Source organism: Mustela putorius, unplaced genomic scaffold (assembly GCF_011764305.1).
Source record: "Mustela putorius furo isolate JIRA1106 unplaced genomic scaffold, ASM1176430v1.1 tig00000127_pilon_pilon_pilon, whole genome shotgun sequence".
In the NCBI taxonomy this organism is placed as follows: domain Eukaryota; kingdom Metazoa; phylum Chordata; class Mammalia; order Carnivora; family Mustelidae; genus Mustela; species Mustela putorius.
In genome coordinates, this window is record NW_025421288.1 from 3,851,474 (window position 1) to 3,872,158 (window position 20,685).

The 20,685-nt window shown below is 36.4% G+C and overlaps 1 pseudogene; it reads left to right on the forward strand.

Moving 5' to 3' along the window:
- The first annotated feature begins 4,589 nt into the window (after positions 1–4,589).
- LOC101681251 lies at positions 4,590–12,362 on the forward strand (annotated as a pseudogene).
- Positions 12,363–20,685: the final 8,323 nt, after the last annotated feature.

Below are 20,685 nucleotides of genomic sequence, written 5' to 3' on the forward strand. Positions count from 1 at the left end.
GGATTATCCTTCTAGCCCAGTCGGCATTTGTTCCATCAAAGGACGACTAGAACAAGGTCTGTTACTTAGTAGGTAACCAGGCAACAGATTCAAATTTATTGAGCACTTCAATAAACACGGATTAAATTACTGAATGCATGATTCCATCCTTAAATCCATGAAACCTGAAGTCCAAATTCTCCAAGAGGTTAGGTAATTTGCTCATGTTTACCCAGTTAGGGAGAAAGTCAGGATTTGGACCCAGGCCAACTGACTCTGAGAGTTCATGCTTTAAATCCCTATGCCAGCCAGCCCTATCACTTCATCCATTTTCCTAGGAAGAAGACCAAGAGAGACAGCCTCTTTTTTTTAATTAACATATAATGTATTATTTGCCCCAGGGGTACAGGTCTGCAAACCATTAGGCTTAGACACTTCACAGAACTCACTATAGCACATACCCTCTCCAGTGTCCATAACCCATCCACCCTCTCCCTATCCACCTCCCTGCACTCCAGCAACCCTCAGTTTGTTTTGTGAGATTAAGAGTCTCTTGTGGTTTGGAGAGACAGACTCTTAATATGGCATGATAACCACTGGACACCAAATATGAGAAGAAGAGGCAAAAAAAGCAGGAATTTAGAACAACCTATTGCTCTTCAGTCACAGTTCCTGCCAGGACCTCTATCTCTGGAAGAGAAGAATTTCAACTCTGCAGAATCACTCATTAGGCACTTGCACTCAGGGAAGAGTCCTAAAGAGCTCTCTGAAGTGATGGTCTAGAACTATAGGATAACGCCTGTGAACTTTCTTTTAATGATGCCACGGGACTAATGAAATGAGGCATGGAGATAATCAAGTTAGAAGGGCATGTGAATGGCTTCACTGAGGTTGCAGACAGAGCTTCCACTGAGGAACTTGCCTGTCTGTGCAACATCCCAGAGAGTCAGCAAGGTAAATGACAATGATAACAGGCACTGCAATGAGAAGAAGGGGCACTTTGATTAGGAGAAGACTTCTAGCAATGATAATCCTGATAACCTCTCTCGTGGCCAAGTCCTTTGTTGTTCAAGATATATGCATATGCATTCCCTTACTTGCTCTTCCAACACAACACAGATGTGGCTCCCTCTGAGGGAACCACATCTTCCTATTTTATACACAGAGAAACTAAAGTTTAGAGTAGAAAGATCCAGCAGGCAAAAGCGGATTTCCAAAACCAAGATTGGCCCCAGGTTGGAACAGATGGTCCCCAAACTCATAGGAGTAAACAAGATGCAAATTCCCTAAAGGACAGAAACTTGAAAAAAGAAAAACTTTAATGGTCTCAGCTGAGAAGTTCAACACTATGCCCTCAACTCAGCCCCCAGTGTTTGAGATTCTTATGGGAATAGATCTTAATCCAACAGCCCTCAAAAAAACTGCCCTCCCCCATTTGTAGCAAAAGCAAAAATATCACCTTATAGCAAGTGTTTTTCTAAGCAGACCCTTGGACCCAGTATCCCGAAGGAAAATCCAAGCCGAGAAGTCAGAGGAATATACCAGGAATTTTATCTCTGGTTCTTTGCAGACTCCGGAAGATCAAAAGTTGAAACAGAGTAGCAAGATGTACTGATGGAGTGAGCTGGGAGCATTTTTGACATTCAGTTCCTAAAACACTTGAATACTGTCAATGCACAGTAAAAGTTTTGAAGCTAAAAGAGTTCGTCTTGGTTACCAGCTAACACTGTGGGAATGGAACAAGTTGGATCTACATACAACTTAACTTTATTTAAGAATATCTTCGAGTAGAGCAGTAGTTGCTGGGGGCCAGAGGATGGAGGGAATGGGGACATGTTGGTCAAAGGGAACAAATTTTCAGTTAGAAAAGGAATAAGTTCCAGGGATCTGATGTACAGTGTGGTGATTCTAGTTAACAATACTGTATTGTGAGAGTTGTTGTAAGAGTAGATTTTAAATATTCTCACCATAACAACAACATGATAATAATGTGAGGTGAAGGATATGTTAACTATTATTTTGCAATATACATGTGTATCAAATCCTCACAATGACATCTTAAACATCTACAATATTACATTCAATTTTATGTCAATAATATTGGGAGGGAAAATATCTTTGAAAGATGCACATAAAAATTCCATAGTCATTTAATATAGAAATTATTCCTAATTAGAGCAACACTCCTTATTTGTATATAATGGACTCCCTATTGTGTCTTTCCTTTAGCTTGTGGGCCAACATCACCATGCATTTGTTCAAATACTTCCTCTGCTTGGAGCTGCTTTCCCTGGCCATACATGTCTCTTTCTTATATAATCCCAAATACAGTTCTAGAACCAATTGTAAAGCCACTTATTTTAGGGAAGTTTTCTATATCCTGTGATACAATGAGATTAGTTTGCTGAACTAAAGTCAAACAGCATATGGTTTGTATCTCCTTTGAACACTATTAACTTTAACTTTTGTCACAGAGAACCAACATAAAAATTGAACTTGAGGACTGGATGTAATTTGCTTACCAATTTAGATCCAAAATCTCTGACCATTGTTTTCAACACCTGAGATGTTGGATTTTTCCTTTGGACTGACCTCTTTTAACCCTTAAAATGGTAATAGTCTCATTTCTCTAATGTCGTGTAAAGGAAGTGTGGCTTTAATTAAAAAAAAAAAAACTGGCAGCATTTTGACTTGCTGAGAGTTAGTTCAGTATTCCTATAAACTGCACTTGAAAGGCAACTTAGGGTGTGTAAAACATATACAAGACATACTTAATAATTAAAACAAGACATACAGAATATACAACAAACACAGGTAATCACCAGATATCTATGAATATAAAATATCACCAATACCATAGAAGCACCAGTATTATATCTTACTGTAATTAGTCAAGAAGCACTTTCCTCAGCATTATGATTTTAAAATTCGGGTAGAGAAATGTAGGCCTAGGACACGTGAGTGGCTCAATAGGTTGTCTCTGCCTTCGGCTCAGGTCATGATCTCAGGGTCATGGAGCCCTGGGCTGGAGCCCCACATCGGGATCTCTGGGCAGTGAGGAAGGAGCCTGCTTCCCCTTTCTCTCTGCCTGCCTCTCTGCCTACTTGTGATCTCTCTCTCTGTCAAATAAATAAATTAAATATTTTTTTTAAAAAAAGTTTTAAGAATTTTAGAGCGTACATCTAATGAACCCTCTAATCTATCAGTATCAGAAGATTTTTCAGTTTCTTGACCTTTTCTCAATGGAAAATATTATTAATATTTTATGCTACCTCTATTTACTCTTATTTTTTGACCTGTTTACCAATTTCTAAGCTCCCCATTTCTTCTTGTTTCTGAAACTTTTTTAAGGATCATATAACCCTCTTCTGAGCAACAGTCCTTACAAGCATATTTAGTGCGCAACATTTGGTGGTAAACTCTCTCCATTTGTTTTTGTACGACAGTGTTTTATCGATGTTTTTCATTAACTTCTTACATATAGATGTAAAACCTTCATAATAGTTAAAATGATGGTTCAGTGAGCACTGGGATGCACTTCACCTACATTAACCAATTATTTTTCTTTCCCTTTTGCTTTATCTCTACTCAGACAAATGGACAGATGAGAGATATCTGGCATGTCCCTTTTGCAAACAAAGAAAATCTCTATTATAACCACCTGTTCCCACCAAAGAAATTTGATATTGATGAAATTACATTATATATATTCACTATTATAATTTCCCCCACTTTCCTCGCAATATCTTTAGCAGATGTTGTATTTGCAGATCCAGGAGCCAGTTAAGGATTGTATATTGAATTTAGTTGCAATGTCTTCCCACTCTTATTAAATCTAGAACCGTCTCCTGCTTTGTATTATATTTGTCTGCTTTTTATGAAATTGATATTTTTTAAGTGTCTAAGACAGTTAATTTGTAGAATTTCCTATCATCCAGATTTTTTCAAGTTGCTCCATGATGATTAGATCCAAGGGAACCATTTTTGGCATTAAAACATGAGTGATTCTGTTGTCCTTCCTTCTATATATGCACATGTATATGCATGTGTGTACATATATAAAATGAGAGGACTTTCTGGCATGAAAAGATGGGAGTTGTATGCTAAGGATAGTTGTAGAAAGACATTCTGAAGTCAAACATGTGTAAACCATGACCAGACCTCAGAAAATTTCTCTAATTCATGCTTCTAATTTCAGGAGCTTGACCAGGATTAGATGGATAAATGGCTGAGAAAAACCTGCAAGTAAAGAAAAGGTTAAATCATATTTGAATATTGTTGCCAGCAAATAGGGATACCTGTTTAATACAGTGGAAACATGTGTTAATATATGTTTCTTAAAATCACACATATTAGAAGTGTATCTTCTATGAGATCTTCATCTTTGAAAATGAATCCATGGCTCACATATCACTTTTTATGTGGTGATTACTTATCAGGGCAGTAGTAGAAATATAGAAAACAATATATCTTTTTTGTGAGTGTTTGCCATAAGAAGTGAACTTAAAAACAGGTGGCTGAAATATAAGAAACTTATTTTAAGAAGTTGCAAAGATTCTCTTTCTGTTCTTGGTCATCTTCTTCTTGGTCCTTTCTAGACTTCAGTAGCCATGACAAAAGAAAATAGCACTGAAGTGACTGAATTCTTTCTTCTGGGATTTGGTGCCCTATACAAGTTTTGATACATCCTCTTCATTGTATTTCTGGTCATCTGTGTGACTACTGTGGAATGATCCTACTCATCAAGACAGATTCCAGATTTCAAACATCTATGTACTTTTTCCTACAACATTTGGCCTTTGTTGATATTTGTTATTCCTCTGTTACCACTTCCAAGAAGCTGCAAAACTTCGTATTAGAAAATAAGTCTATATCATTTGAGGGCTGTGTAATACAATGATTGTTTTATGCAACATTTGCACTCAGTGACTGCTATGTCCTGGTTGCTATGGCAGTGGACCATTATGTAGCCTTCTGTAACCCACTTCACTATCTCACAATCATGTCCCAAAGAGCCTGCCCCCAATTGGTAGCTGGTTCATATGTCATGGGTTCAATAAATACTTCTGTGCATACAGGTTTTACATTTTCACTGTACTTCTGCAAATCCAATACCATCAATTACTTTTTCTTTGAAGTCCCCCCCCAATTCTCGCTTTTTCATACTCTAACATTGACATCAACATCATGCTCCTTGTCTTTGTAGGATTTAACTTGATGTTCACTGTGTTGGTTGTCATCTTTTCTTACATGTATATCATGGCTGCCATCCTGAAGATGTCTTCTGCTGCAGGAAAGAAAAAAGCCTTCACCACATGTGCCTCCCACCTGATAGCAGTAATTAGTTCCTGTAAAACCCTATCACACATGTACTTGCAGCCTCAGGCTAACAATACCTAGGGGAATATGAAAGTGTCCTCTCTTTTATGGCATTGTGATACCCATTTTGAACCCCCTGATCTATAGCCTGAGAAACAAGGAGGTGGTTTCACTTATTTGTGGAGCATAACAAATAGCCTAGAGGACATGGGGAGTTAGAGAGGAGAAGGGAGTTGAGGGAAATTGGAAGGGGAGGTGAACCATGAGAGACTATGGACTCTGAAAAACAATCTGAGGGTTTTGAAGGGGCGGGGGGTGGGAGGTCAGGGTACCAGGTGGTGGGTATTATAGAGGGCACAGATTACATGGAGCACTGGGTGTGGTGCAAAAATGATGAATACTGTTATGCTGAAAATAAAAAATAAATTAAAAATAAAATAAAATAAGCTCTAAAAGTGATGAAGAAAAAGTTCTTCTAGGCTGGACCCAAGTTTTTAAAATCAGCACATCAGAGCATCAGGTAGGGATATTTGACCATTGTGTAATGTTTCTAAAGTTGGGAACACATTCACGTCTTAGGCCAATGCTTTTCAATAGGTAAGTTCTTAAGATGCAAGGAATATGGTAACATCTCTTGGAACTAATTTCCTCCTGAATAGAGTTTGAGAAATATGTCTCAGACTTTCCATATTTTATTGAGATTATTTAAAATATTAAAAAGTATGTACAGACTTCATAAAGTATTTAGTTGCTTGAAATATATTTCAGATGTGTTCTTAAAGACTAGAAAACCTCCGTTTTGTAGATAATCAATATTAAAATTGAAGTTCATTATTTTCCTTTCACTTAAATGACTTCCCTAAATTATTTACAAAGAAACTTTTCATATGTTCTGTTCCAATTACTGTATAAGCATGAATGTAAAATAAATGCACTATTTTGTAAAATCCCTTGTGACTCTGGCTATACTTCCTACTTAATAGTTCCATATTAGTTACATTCTCTAGTATTTGAAAACACTTATTTCTTATGTGATTATGACTTATGTTTGTAACATTAGTTACCCTCTTCATTCCAAATCCATCTCTTTCTTGCATAAGGTAAGGAAACTTCCAGAAATATTTTCTATATCTCTCCCTACTTAAGATAGAAAAACTAGAATGTAGATTGATCCAAAAACCTAAACAATTCACTTATGAAAGGGCATCAATCATTTTAATCTAGAAAAATAACTTTAAACCATAGGAATTCAATGAGAAGTTGAAGGGAGTCCAAGAGCCCTTTGAATCAGGAAGATAAGCTGTTACCAGAAGTGTTTAAGTAAGTAGATTGAGGACAAATGATGGGAACCACCACATGAATCTAAATAGGCCATGCTAGTTACATGAGAAAACAAGTTTCACATGAAAATTACACCAGACAGACTAATGATCTGTCAGAAAATGTATTGTTAAGTAAAGCAGAAAGAAACGGAAAACAAAAAGAGAAGAAGAAATATTTTTCAAATATGATATTTTACATCCATCCTGAAAGAAGAGAAAAAATTAACCTGGAGTCGATGTGGGATGACCCGAGTCTTCCCAGCAAAGACTCCACGTAAAGGAGGAGACCTTCTATAAAGGGAAGGTCCGAGTACCTTCAGAAACCAGGATCAGGATCAGTTGCTAAAGAGTTATTAGCAAATTAGACAAAGGGTGCCCTGAGACCCTGGAAAATCAGAGACTAATGTACAATATGGTGTCTATTGTTAAAATACTATATTGTATATTAGAAATTTGCTAAGGAGGCAGAAAAAGGAAAATTGTAATCATATAAAGTGACGGATATGTCAATGAGTTTGATTGTGGTGATCATTTTACAATGAATACTTGTGTCAAAATATCAAGATGTACATTTCAAATATATATAAACTTTGCCATGTATACCTCAGTAAAGCTGGAGGGGAAAGATGATGAAACAAAAACTTGGTACATTTTGGGAAGTCTAAATGGCCAAGTTGGAAATAGGGTGCAAAATGGAGAGTCACAGAGTACTCTGCATTCAATTACCAAGGTGAAAGAAATCCCAAAAGGAAATAAGTTCTGTGACACATGGACATAAGCAATGAAATCTGTGAAATTTATATGAAGAAAGAAATGGTTGATCTGGGCTGTGACAGGGAATGGTCAGGGATTGTTAGCACTTATCCAAAAGAAAAACTTCCCTTTCCCCATATAGAGTAGTAATGGTCTGATGCATAATCATACATTGTTTCATCAGTCGCCAGCTATACCTTATTGTTTCATAAATCATCAACAGCCCATGATTTAAAGGGTGTTTCAGGTCTGGCAACTGTCTCTAAAACATTATGATAGAAACTCAATTAGTCAACCAAAATTTGAAGTTGATGATGATCCAGATGACTAGCTTTACAGAAAATATTAGTCTAGACCAAGATGGAAGAAAATATAGCATCACACACAAAAATTTGGAACAAGAAAGACACAAAGAAAAAGAATACCTACAGAAGCTGAAAGACAAATTGTCTACTCATCTCCTGCTGCAAAATGTAGCTGGTTGTCCATTCTCCTTTTACTCCTGCTTTGTGTGGAAGATGATGCAGTCAGGTAAGAAGATATTACACTTCTCAGCTTTCTTTGTAGCTAGGATGGCATATGTCTTAGTTTGTTTTCCTGGGATACGTACTTGGGTAAAGATAACATATGCAGGAGGTGTGAAGAATTAACCATAACCTAAAGAGCAGTCTAGTCTATGTCTTCAGCTACTGGGGTGATCTGTAAGCCCCTGGAATATCATTCCTGACAGGGGCGTCTTTGTTTTCCTGGAGAATTTGGCCACTGAACAACCTAACATTGTGATTTATCATAGAAGCTTTGAGACACGCCTCATTAGTTCTAACATTCAGAGACTTGGGGGCTAAAGCTGAGAAGGAGAGATCAGCCACATGAAAAATATGTCATACCTATAACCACAAAGAATCTGCATATTAAAGGTGAGTCTCCCAGGTCAGCAGTACTCCATGTGTGTTGCTACATGTTGATGTTCTGAGGATGATGGAATTTTTGTGTTTGGATCCTCACAAAATTTGCCCTATGCATTTCTTCCTTTGGCTACTTTTAACTTGTATCTTTTTATTATAGTTAAACTAAAATTATATGTAGAGTTCTTTCCTGATGTGTTAGCCAGTTTGGACTCTTTTACAAATTACCATAGACTGAGTGGCTTCTAAAAAACAGAAATTTGGTTCTGGAAGTTAGAAGTCTGAGATCAAGGTGTCAACATGGTCAGAGAACCGCCTTCTGGATGGCAGACTGCCAATCTCTGCTGTGTCCTCAATGATAGAAAAAGATCTAGAGAGCTCTCTGGGGTCTCTTCTATAAAAGCATGAATCCCACTCATCAGACTACACCCTCGAGATGTGCCTCCTCCAAAATCTTCACCAACTGATACCATCACATTGAAGATTAGGATTTTGACAGAAGGATTTGGAGGGACACAAACATTCAGTCCAAATCACCAGAGTTCAGTGTGTCATTCTAATGAATTGCCAAGCCTGAGGGTGACTGTGGAAAAGCCCCCACATTTGTAACCAGCTGCAAATGGGGGTGGTCCTAAGGACCCCTGGACTTTTGACTGGTGTCTGAAGTGACATCAGTCCAATGGGAACAGTTTTCCCACACTGTGCAATTTGCTAACCTTTTGGGTGGGAGTTATCCCAAACAACAGAGAGCAGGAAGCATGAGATATAGAAAAACAGAAGTAAGGAAAGGGCAAATAACTTAGCTGATTTACACCCTGGAAACTAGAACTCAGTCTCAGTCCCTGAAGGACAAGACTGTTATTCAATCCTTCTGCCCCATTGCATGGAGGTCACCCAAGGTCATCCTCAGGCTTCAGAGACATTCCTGAGGTAGAGAAGCAGAGAGACACTATAGGAAACCCTATAACACACACAGCGCTGTCCACTACAGATGCATGAAATCAAATAGCTGAGGAGATGTAGCACAAGACACTGAGACCTCTGCTACTCATACAACACATCTCCAGCCAGTGAGATGTGAGGGAAAATCTGCTGGATTGGGGGAAAGCTTGCATTTTCCTAATAAAGAGTATATATTTGTATTCATATTCATATACACAAATATATGTTTGTCACCCTACCTTCCTGGATCCTTTTTTCTGCTTTGAAAGGAATGTGATATTTAGAACTATAGTAGGCAGGTCAGACAGTGAGGCAACCAGCACATGGGAAAGATTAAGCAAATTAGAAAAGTGCAAGTCAATGAATGACTGAAAAGAATAGTTTGACCTATGACTAGTTTTACTTGAGTTTTTAGAAAATGAGAAGCTACTAACGTCATCTGTCAATTTAATTTGGGGGGAAAATATGACAGACAATAAGAAAATGAAATGCCAAGTTTGACTAAGCTTATTTTAACTGGTTGGTGAACTCAATTTCAAATTTATAAGATGGACTTGGGTTCAATATTTTGGTTTTATTTTTCTAAATCTCTAATATAATTGCCTCTGTGTGTATTCTTTTAGATTAAGGTGTGATTTTCAAATACAAATGTATTTTACCCAAATTTTCATGGTAAAGGAAATGCCTCCATAGGTTTTCTTTCAAAACGTTACATGACAATTATGATAATTATTTTATCTACTATATTTTTATTTTATTAGAACTCAAATCAGCAAAAATAGAATACTTAAAAATTTGAGATCAATCATGTCAAATAGAATTAAATAATTCCAGACAAATATTGTTACTTTTTCTTTGTAAAAAAAAAAAAAAGGAAAGTACAAGTCAAAACCTCCAAACTATGGTTATAAAGGAAAAATAAGTCTCTGTTTTGTGAGCCAAAGTAAATTGTTTTTTTTTTTCTACCAGGAGTAGAACACATTCCTAAGTGAGACATTTGTCATGCAACAAGTAATATCAAATGCCGATTCACCATCATCACTAGCCATGAGGGAAATACAAATCAAGACCACATTGAGATATCACCTTACACCAGTTAGAATGGCCAAAATTAGCAAGACAGGAAACAACGTGTGTTGGAGAGGATGTAGAGAAAGGGGAACCCTCTTCCACTGTTGGTGGGAATGCAAGTTGGTGCAGCCACTTTGGAGAACAGTGTGGAGATTCCTCAAGAAATTAAAAATAGAACTTCCCTATGACTCTGCAATTGCACTACTGGGTATTTACCCCAAAGATACAGATGTAGTGAAAAGAAGGGTCATCTGTACCCCAATGTTTATAGCAGCAATGGCCACGGTCGCCAAACTGTGGAAAGAACCAAGATGCCCTTCAGTGGATGAATGGATAAGGAAGATGTGGTCCATATACACGATGGAGTATTATGCCTCCATCAGAAAGGATGAATACCCAACTTTTGTAGCAACATGGACGGGACTGGAAGAGATTATGCTGAATGAAATAAGTCAAGCAGAAAGAGTCAATTACCATATGGTTTCACTTATTTGTGGAGCATAACAAATAGCATGGAGGACAAGGGGAGATGGAGAGGAGATGGGAGTTGGGGGAAATTGGAAGGGGAGGTGAACCATCAAATACTATGGACTCTAAAAAACAATCTGAAGGTTTTGAAGGGGCGGCGGGGTGGGAGGTTGGGGGAAACAGGTGGTGGGTATTAGGGAGGGCACAGATTGCATGGAGCACTGGGTGTGGTGCAAAAACAACGAATTTTCATGATGAAAATAAATAAATAAATAAATAAATAAATAAATATGTTACATGACAATTATGACGATTATTTTATCTACTATATTTTTATTTTGTTAGAACTCAAATCAGCAAAAATAGGATACTTAAAAATTTGAGATCAATCATGTCAAATGAAATTAAATAATTCCAGACAAATATTGTTACTTTTTCTATGTAAAAAAAAAAAAAAAAAAAAAAAAGGAAAGTACAAGTCAAAACCTCCAAACTGTTGTTATAAAGGAAAAATAAGTCCCTGTTTTTGTAAGCCAAAGTAAATTGTGGGGTTTTTTCCTACCAGGAGTAGAACACATTCCTAACTGAGACATTTGTCATGCAACAAGTAATATCGAATATCAATTCACCATCATCACTAGCCATCAGGGAAATACACATCAAAACCACAGGGAGATACCACCTTACACCAGTTAGAATGGCCAAAATTAACAAGAACAAAAACAACCAATGTTGGAGAGGATGTGAAGAAAGGGGAACCCTCTTACACTGTTGGTGGAATGCAAGCTGGTACAGCCACTCTGGAAAACCGTATGGGTGTTCCTCAAGATGTTAAAATTAGAACTACCCTACAACACACTATTGCACCACCAGGCATTTATTCCAAAGATACAGATGCAGTGAAAAGAAGGAGCACCTGTACCCCAATGTTCATAGCAACAATAGCCAAATGGTGGAAGGAGTCGAGATGCCCTTCAACAGATAAATGGATAAAGATGTGGTTCATATGCACAATGGCATGTTACTCAGTCATCAGAAAGGATGAATATCTACCATTTGCATGGACACGGATGGAAATGGAGGGTCTTATGCTAAGCCAAATAAGTCAAGCAGAGAAATACAGTTACCATATGGTTTCACTCATATGTGGAACATAAGGAATAGCACAGAAAACCACAGGGGAAGGAAGAAAAAACTAAGTGGAAAGAACTCAGAGAGGGACACAAACTATAAGAGACTCTGGACTCCAGGAAACAAACTGAGGATTGCATAAGGGAGGGAGTTGAGTGGATGGGGTAACCAGGTGATGGGTATTAAAGAGGCTCATCACAACATGTATTGTGATGAGCACTGGATGTTATACACAACTAATGAATCATTGAACACCACATCAAAAACTAATGCTGTACTGTATGTTGGCTAACTGAACATAATAATAATAAAAAATATATATGTTTACATAGTAGTAACCCTCTTTGTCACATTATGGGCCTATGCCCCTAAATTAAGACTATCTTTGTTTTTTTTTTTTTTTCAGATAACCATGTTTTTTGCTGATTATGGTGACAAGGTCAACTTTTTGGATCTAAACACAGATTCTTAGACATATTAAAAAATTGTTCAACCTGGTGTGCCTGCAGGGTTCAGTTGATTATTGACTCTTAGTTTCTACTCAGGTCATGATCTCTTGGGTCCTGAGACTGAGCCCTACCTCTAGCTCCGCACTCAGTGGGGAGTCATCCTGGAGATTCTCTCCCGCTCCCTCTCGCCAAACTCACTCTCAAATAAATAAATCTTTTTCAAAAACTTGTTCAACCTGATTTATAACCAAAAAAAATCTTTAAAGAGTTGTTTTATAACAAGGCAACACACACACACACATCCCTAATGCCAGTACCATGAATTAAATTTATCCTATCTAGAAAGCTTAAAAGTTTTCAGCAGAAAATAACTATAACTGTTGTTTATTCCAATCCAACTCAGCCCCCGGAATCTCAGATTCTTGAGGGAGCTAATATTGATCCCTTAGGCCCTAGCTATAAACTCCCCAATTAGAAGAAAGCACACAGAAAGACCCTGGAGGCAATCAGCCAGCACCGGCTGCAGAAGGAGAATCTGGAGGCAACTCTGGTGTAAGTAAAACAAAGCAAATCCCATTTTTCAAAATCAGCCACATATCATCCCACTGAGTGCTAGAAATGTTTCACCCAAGACCATGGATAAGCCCTTCATCCCTGGTAATCTAATGGCAGTGGAAGAAGGGATCTTCAGATTAAAAGAATAAATAAATGAAAGCTATTTTCATACATTATTTGCATGGGTTATTATGACCAATTCTGAGTAACCATTCGATGCCAGGCCCTGTGCTGGGAATTTTACATAAATCACCTCACTTTGTCACATCATTACAAGCAGCCTTTACTTCTTTCTCTTCCTCTTCCTTTTTAAGATTTTTTTTATTTATTTGACAGACAGAGATCACAAGTAGGCAGATAGGCAGGCAGAGAGAGAGGAGGAAGCAGGCTTCCTCCTGAGCAGAGAGCCTGATGCAGGGCTTGATTCCAAGACCTGAGATCATGACCTGAGCCGAAGGCAGAGGCTTAACCCACTGAGACACCCAGGCGCCCCTTCCTCTTCCTTCTTAAAACAGTTAAAGCTATCTCAAAAAGAAAAGGTGCTGAAGTTTTTATGTTTAAAGACTTTCTCTCTCCACTCCCATGCCCAGGGATAACCACTAAACATTTGTTATGGATCCTTCTTGAGCTTTTTCATGGATAAAGAAAGTGAGAAAAAAAGAGAATGGATGTGAATAAATGTTTAATTTTTAACAGGGTTCATACTTGGGGCACTTGGTCAGTTAAGTGTCTGACTTTTTTTTTAAGATTTTATTTATTTATTTGACAGAGAGAGAGAGAGACAGCAAGAGTGGGAACACAAGCAGGGGTGGGGTGGGAGAGGAAGAAGCAGTCTCCATGCTGAGCAGGGAGCCCAAGTTGGGGCTCGGTCCCAGGACCCTGGGATCATGACCTGAAACAAAGGCAGAAGCTTAATGACTGAGCCATCCTGGTGCCTCAAGTGTCTGACTCTTGATTTTGGCTCAGGTCATATCTCAGGATCTTGGGATCTAGCCATGTGGGGCTCCTTGCTCAGTGAGAGTCTGTTGGAGATTCTCTCTCCCTCACTCTCTCCCCCCACCCCTGCTCCATGCTCAAATAAGTAAAGAATTTTTTTTTTTTAAGTGCCCATGCTTTACGTCTTACTCTGCAGATTGCTTTGCTCATTTAACAATATGACAGGAGCACCTTTCTATAAGAGCCCCATATTTTCATCACACTTTTTGGATCCCACAATATGAATCTATTATTTATTTAGCTCTATTTCCAAATTTTTGTTTTACAAAAATGTTACACTGTTATAATAAAAATTATGACCTTCTAAGCAATTCTGTGCTCCTATCTTATAGACAATGGAACTGGGGCCAAGGAGAGTTACATACACACTTTGTCTCTATGGTGTGACCACAATTCAAACCCAGGTCAGCCTATTTCCTTTCTACCACATGGTACTGAATATAAAGGATGCTTCAGAAGCACCAGGGTTCTGTATGGGTTAATCATGCTCATAATACTCAAATACTTTTGGTAGGGGTGTGTCCCTTGTTCTGGTTTTTCATAGCTCTTGAAAATTGCTATGAAAATTGTCCCCCAATATGTCATATGTTTTATTTAAATTCAAGATGATTAACCTGAAATGGTAAATGTCATTATGCTATCAAGATTTTAAGTTGAATGGACCCATGACCAATTCTATCTTCCTCTGACAAGTGCATTTATGTACTGGTGCAAACTCCTTGAAAACACTGCACTTCAACCCCTACCCCTCACTAAATATTGAAAAGGATTATTTCTTTTTTCCATCACTACAGAGTTAAGCCACCCTATTTATTCCTCATGATATTTGGAAGAACCAGACTGCCCAGGAAACATTAACAACAGGTTTAGTGTGTTATACTCCCCACCACTAAAGTCACAGTCTGATCTAAAACTATCTCATCTCAGATCTACAGCTCTGCCTGACATTACTGATACCAAGGTACAGGAGCTTTCTACTGATGTCTTGAGGTTGTGGCTTTTCCTTGTGAGGGACTTCTGTTATTGCATAGTACTGAAGGTTCATGAAAATATATTTAAGATAATGTAACAACCATCCATGGAGCCACCATCTAACTTCTGCAACTTCCTTCTTATTACTTAGCAATCCATTTGAGAAATATAACCCTGTGGATGTTGTGACACTAATTTACTAAATTTTCACTGATTTACTTAATAGTTAACATTTTTTCTATGATCAACAATGCTTCTTGTGTGTGTATGAATATATTTATATACATACATATATATACTTATATATTTAAGTTGTATATGATATTATATAATATATATTATATAATATGTATAATATATCTTAGGTAATATAAGATATGTTATACTATATAATATCTTACACACACATATATATGGTGTAACGTATATATATATGTGTGTGTGTGTATATATATATATGATTGGTTATGTGGTCAAGAACTTCTCTAGAATATGAACCTATGATGGAAATTTTGGAAGGCATATATTTAATTCTACTAATATTTCCGAAGTTGCCTCCAACATGATCTTGCTAATTTACCTTCTCAGCAGAAATATATGACTCCATAGCTTCACCAGAACTTGGCGTTTTAAACTGAGAAATGCAAAACTATATTTCAATACAGAATTAATACACAATTATCAGATTACTAGTGAGTTGTGTGTATTTTCTCTTTTGTTTCTTAAAAAGGCATTCTCTTACTAAAGAGAATGTTTAGATTTTATTTATTCTTTTTATTTAAATTCAATGTAGTACATCATTAGCTTCGGATGCAGAGTTCAACAACTCATCAGCTGCGAGTAGCACCCAGTGCTCATCACGCCACGTGCCCTCCTTAATGCCCATCACCCAAATACCTAACCCCCCCACCCACCTCCCCTCCAGAAATCCTCAGTTTAAGAGTCTCTCATTGGCTTTTCTCTCTCTCTGATGACTTCCCATTATGCTGAGTGAAATAAATCAATCAGAGAAAGACAATTATCATATGGTTTCACTTATATGTGGAATATAAGAAACGATACAAGGATCATAGGGGAAGGGATGGAAAACTGAATGGGAAGTCATCAGAGAGAGTTGTATTTTCCTATTTTTGTTGACCATTTAGGTTTTCTTTCTATAATTACCCCAACTAGATATTTTGTAGATTTTTCCTGTGGGATAATTTATAGAAATTCTTTATTTATACCGGATGATAATCCCTTAACATTTGTATGTACTGCAAACAAATTTACCTAAGTGAATTCTAGTCATTATTTAGTCTTTTCTCTTTTATAATGTTGGCATTTTTAATTCAGTTATGGTTGCATTTTCAATGTTTTATTTTTTGTTCATTCAATGTTTTATTTTTTTGTCCTGTTTAAATATTTTTCTGTATATCTCAAGCATGGATATTTTGTTGTTTTATTCTCAAAGCCTTACAATTCAAATCTTTAATCCACTTGGAAATTATTTTCGTAAAATGTAAAGTACAAATACAATATCTTTCTCATGTGTATAAACATTTATAGCTCCCGTTTATTGGACCATTTTTCACTCAAGTACATTCTCTTGGTTTCATATATCAAGTTTCCAGTAGACCTGTGGACTTATTTATTATGTCTTTTTATCAAGTCCATCGACCCATTTGCCCTCATATCATACCATACCATAATGTCTTTATTATTACCACTTCTTAGTAAATTCTGATATCTGAGAGAATAAGTTCTCACCTTGTTGTCCTTTAAAAAACTTGTCTTGGGAGGGGGGTAGGGAGACAGTGGTGGGGTTATGGACATTAGGGAGGGTATGTGCTATGGTGGGTGCTGTGAAGTGTGTAAACCTGGCAATTCACAGACCTGTACCCCTGGGGCTAATAATACAATATATTTTTATTTAAAAATTATTTTAAAAAATAAATAAAAATTTAAAACTTGTCTTAACTTTTTTTTTAAAAGATTTTATTTATTTATTTGACAGAGATCACAAGGAGGCAGAGGCAGGCAGAGAGAGAGAGAGAGAGGGAAGCAGGCTCCCTGCTGAGCAGAGAGCCAGATGCGGGCCTCAATCCCAGGACCCTGAGATCATGACCTGAGCCGAAGGCAGCGGCTTAACCCACTGAGCCACCCAGGCGCCCCTTGTCTTAACTTTTTTAGATCTTTTCCCTCCCATATAAATATTAGAATAACTGGATTAAGTTGTATGTAAAATTCTTTCAAAATTTGGTTGGAATTACGTGGAATTTATAGATTAATATGGGGGAAAATGTAATGTTTATAATATTGAGTTCCTCTCCATGATCCTGGTCTGTGTTTGGGTCTTCTCTAAGCCTTTAAATAAAGTTATATCTCAATAAGGTCACGAACATTCTTTCTTAGATGTATGTCTATGTACTTTATTTTTGATGTTATTGTAATATGAATTTTAAATAACATTTTTAATATTTCTGGTGAATAGAAATGCACTTGCTTTTTATATATTAAACTACTATATTTTTTCCTCCTTTTTTTAAGATTTTATTTATTTGTCAGAGAGAGAGAGAGAGAGAGCACAAGCAGGGGGAGCAGCAGGCAGAGGGAGAAGCAGACTCCTCTGAGCAAGAAGCCTGATGTAGGACTAAAGTCCAAGACCCTGGGATCATGACCTAAGCTGAAGGCAGACACTTAACCAACTGAGCCACCCAGGTGCCCCTGTATATTAAACTACTATTGAGTAACTTCATTAGTCTCGCTAAGAATTTATCTGTGAAGTCTACAGGATTTTTTGTAGAGACAATTACATTATCTAAAAATAGTGAGAGCTGTGTTTCTTTCTCAATTTCATTTTACCTTTCATGTCTTCTGCATTTTGTCCTGGCTTCCAGAAAAATACTAAACAGATTCAGCCATAACAAGCATTTTTATCTTGTTCTTTAATTTATAGGCATTGCATCTCATAATTTAAGAATAAATATAATATTTAGTGCAGCAATGTGTTTCTTACCTATTTTCATGTTTGCTCTAGTTGACCATGAAAATTTATTGAATACATGCATTTATTGAAATAATTGTCCTGTATCTATTGAGAAAATCATAGGACTTTTTAAAGAATATATTAATATGGCAAATTATATCAATAAAATTTTCAGTATTAAAAAATGCTTTCATTCCCTAGATGAATACAAATAAGTCTTGATTACTGATGGAAAATACCTTTTCCCTCCTTCTGATGCTTTTTTTCCTTCAAGGAAATCTGTTTATATAATCATAGACTCTCTCCATTTTATCCACTAAGTTCCTAAAAAGGTGGCATGATATATCTGATTGGTAAAACAGAACATCCTGGAATGCTTTGCTCTGCCCTTATTCTCAGCAGCAGCCAGCCCACGGAATCCCATACTCCCTGCATTCGAGATGCACGTTTCCACCACATGCAAGATGCATGCTCCTGTCACTGCCGTGAAGACTGGGTGGGAAAACTCTCTGCTTATGGCATTCATTGGCAGCAAATAACTTGACTAATAATTTTTTGGAGTGCCTGGCGGGCTCAGTCGATGGGGCATGGGACTCTTGATCTCATAGCTGTTGAGTTGGAGCCCCACATTGGATGTAGAGATTACTAAAAAATAAATTAATAAGCTTAAAATTTCCCCCTGGTGTCCAAAGGTGAAATTATGGTCCCCTTACAGACATTATCTTTCATTTACCAATTTGTTCAAATCCTGGAAAAGGAAGAGAATAGCTATTATGAAGAGCCTTTTTGAGACCCTAGAAATTGTTTTTTTTTTAATACATGGATGGATTTGTTCAATGAATGTGTATTCATTGAACATTAGATGCAAACATCTAAATTTTGCATCTAAATTCATAAATAAGTTTGGTTCCAATTTTCTTTTCTCATATTTTACTTATTTTGGTTCCAATGTTATATTGATATGAATTGGAGAATGTTCTTTACAGTGATTTTCAGAAACAGTTTGTATAATATTAGAAATAGTTGTTCCGAAATGTTTGATCGGACTTTCCTGTAACATAACAGGGACAAGTGTTTGTGTGAGTAAATTTTAAAATTTCAAGTAAAATCATTTAACGTTTTAAAAATATTTAAATATTTCACATGTTTATACACACACACACACACACCAACTATTACCACCCTTTATCCACTTAATCTTAGTTCAAATAAAAAATATCAAGTAAAAACAAAATAACTTTTTCAAATTATGTGGATGAAATAAAATATGGTTCAACAAATACCATGTAGCAGCAAACAAGTATAAAATGGAAATTAAGTTTTATTATTATGTTTGACTCTCCTGGCTGAATGAACAGAGGCAAGAATGAGCTTTATTCAATTGTTTTTTTTTTTTTTTCAAAAGAACAAACCAAAAGGCAAAAAAAAAAAAAAAATGATGAATAATTATTTTAAATTTAAAGATTTTTGGTCTATGAAGAATACTATAGACAAAGTTAATAGATAATGGAATGTGAGGAAAACTTTGTCAACAACAAAGTTTTCAAATCTATATATAAAAAAGAAGCATCCCTCCATGAATTAACTCACAGAGATACTGAGAAAAAATGACTCCAAAATTCTAAGAAAAATATTATATAATGATCAAATTCATTTCTGGTTAGGAAAAAAACATTAAAATGGAAATGTCTGAAAGGAAGAGATTGTACTAGAAACATCTTGCATTGGGAGGCAATAAAAACGGTATTTAGCTTTTTGAAAAAAAAATGGAAATGTCACTTTAAAACTATTTTTCTGGTATGAAAAATGTTAACAAAATACCAATGATGTTCACAAAAAAGGAAGGGTATGAGGACCCTGATGTACAATTAAGAGAAATATACACTGGTACAACTGTTATGCAATGTGATCTGGAAAAATGTGGTTAAGTTAAATGTATGCATACCCTAAGATTCAAATGTTTGTCCCCAGAAAAAAATTTCACAGTGAAGTATTTGTAGTGTAGAACCTACTCTCCATTGCTAGGAAAGCAGATAGGCAAATTATGGTATATGGATACCATAGAGTAGTGTTACTCAGTGTGTGGTGCTTGGACCAGCACCAGTCGTTGGACTCTCTGTTTCCACTTTATGACATGGTAACTATTGAAGTGATATTGAGCATCTAAAAAAATTACAGAATTTTGACAATGCTGAGAATTTTTTTTGCTATAAACAAAAATATTGGTCCACAACATAAATTTTACAAAAAAAAAAAAATGGCCCTATACCATAGATAACTTGATAAACACTTGCATACAAGACTCTACTTGGGCATGAGTTCATTGTGGCCAGAGCAGAATTGCTAAGGATGCAGAAAGAATAAGATGAGAATACAGAAATAAATTAGAGCAAAATCATACAGAAATGCATGGGTAACTCAAGATTTTCACAGATAATAATTCATATTTATGTAAATTGGCATTTGTGAATTAAAATGCACACAGCATAGAAGAAAGTGTAATTTTTAAAAGAATGTTTTTATATGTTCTCTAATTGATATATTTAAGAAATACATATAAGAAAAGCTTAAATTCTTAAAATAATTTAGAAGTAAGTTTGTACCCTGAGAACAAAGAAAATGATCCCTGGCAATTTCCTCCAAAGTATAGATCTAAATTTTCTAAGTCAGATGCCAAGGTATATGGACTTTAAATGCAGAGTCAATTATCCCACAGAAATATCCACTGACTCCACTGCGAAACCAAATATTAAATCATTGCCAATTTCAGAATTAGTTAAAGGATCACATGATCTTAGATTTCTCTGCTCTTCTTTCCTAGCAGCTTTTCAGCTGACACTTAATCTTTGCCAGCC